Source organism: Melospiza georgiana, chromosome 5 (assembly GCF_028018845.1).
Source record: "Melospiza georgiana isolate bMelGeo1 chromosome 5, bMelGeo1.pri, whole genome shotgun sequence".
Lineage (NCBI taxonomy): Eukaryota > Metazoa > Chordata > Aves > Passeriformes > Passerellidae > Melospiza > Melospiza georgiana.
The window spans coordinates 63,163,309-63,167,636 of record NC_080434.1 but is presented as its reverse complement, the minus strand read 5'-3'; positions in this window follow the sequence as shown (position 1 = coordinate 63,167,636).

Below are 4,328 nucleotides of genomic sequence, written 5' to 3'. Positions count from 1 at the left end.
AGATGTCTCAGTTATACTCACCTGGGAATCAGAATATTTTCCACTTAGCATCCAGTTAGAAGATCCCATGCACCATTTCAGGTCTGCCCTGGGGTTCATGCTGAGTCCCAAGGGATCCCCCTGTTCCCCTGCACTCTTGGCTACAGTGACTCTTTTAAAGGCATGGCACAGCCTTTGCACCCCTTCTATCTGTTCAGTTTTTATATCAGGCCTGCTGACATGCTGAGTTCCTCTTTGCCCATCTGAAATGCCATTTTATCTATGGGTATTGAATAGCACAATTTTTCATTTGCAGCTGACTGCATTTATTTGTGGCATGACTTAAATGGATGCTCCTGCAAGTCTACATAAAAATAACCTGTGTCTGTGTGCTGGAATTTGAAGGAAAGCAACAAAATGCACATTTCAGTATTATTTCTCATTCTTTGATGTTCTACTTCAACATCAAATTCAATTTTTTATTTTCTTCTCAATAAAGAGAGAAGATTTCATTTTTATACTACTGCATTTTTATACTTCTGCATGGATAAAATAAGCATCACTTTTTAAACCAAGCAATTTTTAAATATTCTTTTAAGGGAATTTACATGTGCTTATCTATATGCATATTTGTAGTTTTAACCCCCTCAAATACCTGTTTTCTGTCATGTGAATTTTCCAAAACAATCACTCATTTTTAATTTCAGCAGGACAGGACCATCTGCTGTGTCCTGCTGGTGCTCCAGGCTCTCTCCTCAGCCTCTGATAAGGCACCACTCTTCACAGTGGTGCCTTCCTCTGCAGTACCCTGGCCCTGCTGCACCTGCCTCTCATTCCACCTCATCCTCCCCTGACCCATGAGGAACCCCCTGACTCTTTCAAGACACCAGCAAGGGTGGTCTGTGCCTGGCAGCCCCTTACTGAGGGGATGCTGCAGATGAGGCTGCAGGTGGGGAGAGCAGGAGAAAATCCTTCTTCCTCTTCCATGGGGAGATAGAGATGATCACCAAATAAATTGCATTTAAATCAGTTAAATCAGAAGACATCCTGTCTGCAAAATTAATTGTGGGCAGTGCTAGCAGGTAAATAGTTTTCTACCTTGAAGTGTTCTGGGATTTTTAGATGTCTGCAGGAAACAGCTTAGCATGAATGAAAGTTGAAGAACTGAGTTGTGGAATTGGGTTCCTAGCTTTGTGTCTTTTAGAAAAGGTGCTTTACATATCAATATGGCATTTGTAGACATTTAAAGCCCTGTAGCAATACTGAACCCTGAAGCTGTGTTTGCTGATAGAAGCTGAATGCCACTTGGAAAGGGTGAATGTATAAAGGCTTCCCAAAGTGGCATCCCTGGATGGCCACAGCAGCCACACTTCATGGAGAGATGTCTTGTCTGGTTCATGGGAACATCATTACTTTGTTGCTCTTTTGGGAAGTTATTGTTGTGTCTTTTTCTGGAATCATGGAACAACTCAAGTTGGAAGGAACCAATAAGGATCACCAAGTCCAACTCCCTGTTTCTCATAGCATTACCTAAACCAAACCCATACAACTAAGTGGCATCCAGAGTTCCCTGAACTCTGTCAGGCTTGGAGGCATGACCACTTCCTCAGGAAGAAGTGATTGACCAGCCTCTCAGTGAACACCTTTTTCTAATGACCAACCTGAACTTCCCTTGATGCAGCCTCCTTCCATTTCCTTGTGTCCTGTCACTGATCACCAGAGGGAGTTCAGCATCTGCCCCTTTGCTGACACTTGGAGGAAGCTGTTGTCCCACTCAGGTCACCCCTCAGCCTTCTCTTCTGCAAGCCAAACAAGCCCAGCAAGCACAGCCACTCCTCATTAAGTCTCAGCCCCAAGATCTTTCACCCTCCTGGTTGCCCTCCTCACAGCTTTACATCCTCTCTTACACTGTGGTGCCCAGAACTGCCCCCAGCACTGGAGGCGACGCTGTCCCAGCCCAGAGCAGAGCAGGACAATCCCCTGCCCTGCCTGGCCCTGCTGTGCCTGCTGCCCCCCAGGACACGCTCAGCCCTCCTGGCTGCCAGGGCACTGCTGACTTATATCCAACTTTTCACTGGCCTGGATCCTCAGATCTGTTTCCACAGGCTGTTCTCCAGGCTCTCATCCTCTGATTTGTATGTATAAGCAGGATGATCTGTCCCAGGTAAAGAATCTGTCACTTGCTCTCATCAAATCTCCTATGCTTGGTGAGTGCCCAGCCCTCTAGTCTTACCCACATCTCTCTGCAGGGCCCTTTATCCTGAAGGGAGACCACAGCTCCTCCTAATTCAGTATCATTATCAAACTTACTAAATGTAAATTAATTTCCTGTGTTCAGATAATTTATAAAAGCCTTACAGAGCTCTGGCCCTAAAATGGAGCCCTATGGATCCCCACAGGTGACTGGCTGGCAGTCTGAGGGTAACCCCATTTACTGCAACACTTCAAGCCTAACCTGTCAGTGAGCTGATCACCCAGTCTATAATGGACTTTTCTAGCTGCATGCAGGATATTTTATCCAGAAGGACACTGTGAGAGACAGTAAAACACCTTTCGATTTCTGATAGCATTCTTATAATTTTTATTATTCTTTTTTCTGGCACTTTCAATGACATCAGGATAAAGCACCTGTGGCCCAGCTGAAAGAGAATGACAGGAAATCCAGCAGCTTTAACAGTTCACAACAATTTCTGTCTGCTTGCCAATGAAATAAACATCCTTAGATTATCGTGGTTGTAGAATTATAGTGCAGATGTGGTGCACAACAGCTCCTGCAAAGAGATGCATTACACAAATCATTAAAATCACTGAAAAGAATAAACGAGGCAAAGAAAACTGGGACTAACACTGACCTCAAACAATTTCTCTTCTTGTTTCTGCCTAATCAGATGATAAATTAATTAAATTGCTAGCTCAGGTGTTGCTCAGGCTTTCTGAATTTTTGCCTGCTGCAGGGATGGTGTATGGGTGGAGATGGAGACCTGGCTCTGCCCAGCTCAAAGAAGAGGAATCCCACTGCTGAATTCAGCACCTAACAGGAGGCTCTGCTGGACTGTGTGGGCAATAGGGAGGGGCAGCAGGCACAAACTGCAGCAGAGGAAATGGACATTGGGAAATGCAAAATGGGAATTTTGCACCTGGCCCATGCAAACCAAGACGGGAGGCTGGGACACAAAGGATAGTGAAGGTTACAAGAATTACAAAAAGTAATTATTTGATATTACAAGACAAGTAACTTGTAACATAAGGTTACAAGAGTCATTCTTTTATTGATGTGCATGACGTGTCTCAGTCAAATTGGGGCACCACAAATGTGAAGTTTTGAAACCTTTCCAGCCTTCTGATACAGCATGATTCAATTAATGCATACTTAACACACACATACTACTGGAAAGCAACTGGAATTGTGTGGTGCCGTCATCCATTTGCTCCTTTCATGATCTAGACATCCCTCAAGCTGGTCTTAGGACCACACAATCATTGTGGTTAGACGAGACTTCTAAGATCATCAGTACAATCACTGACCCAGCACTGCCAGGTCCAACACTAAGCCACGTCCTTAAGCACCACACCTGCACATGAGGTTGCCCAGAGAAGTTCTGGGTGCCCCATCCCTGGAAGTGTCTCAGGTCAGGTTGGGTAGGGCTCTGAGGAACCCAGTCTGCTGAAAACTGTTCATGGTAGGGAGTTTGGCATTAGAAGATGTTTAAGATCTCTTCCAACCCACACCATTCCATGATTCTGTGATTTCTTGGACACATCCAGGGATGGTGATTCCACCGCTTCCCCAGACAGCCTCTTACAATGCCTGAAAACCCTTCCAGTGAAGAAACTTTGCCTCATACCTATCTAAACTCGTCTGGCACAACTTGAGGCCATTTCCTCTTTCCTATCACTTATTACCTGGGGGAAGAGACTACATCCATCCCACTACAATTTCTCTTAATTGTAAAGAGCAATAAATCCCACCCTGAGCCTCCTTTTCTCCAGGCTAAACACCCCCAGCTCCCTCAGCCTCTCCTCGTAGGACTGGTGCTCCAAACCTTTCAGCAGCTTCGCTGTCCTTTTCTGGACACGCTCCAGCACCTCTGATGCTAGCCCAGGAAATCGGGGGAGCATCGCTCTGGCGCTACCAGCGGGGCCTCCCGCGGGCCCTTTGCGTCTATTCCTGCGGGGAGCGGAGGGCTCGGTGCCCCGGCCGCGCTGGCCTCGCCCCGCCCGCGGGTGCCCCCTCCCTCCCTCCCTCCCTCCCCGCTCCGCGTCCCGGCGCCGCAGCGGAGGCGGCGCCGCGCTGATGTCAGGGCGCGGCGGGAGCGGCCGGCGGGCAGCGGCGGTGCGGGCGGGCAGCG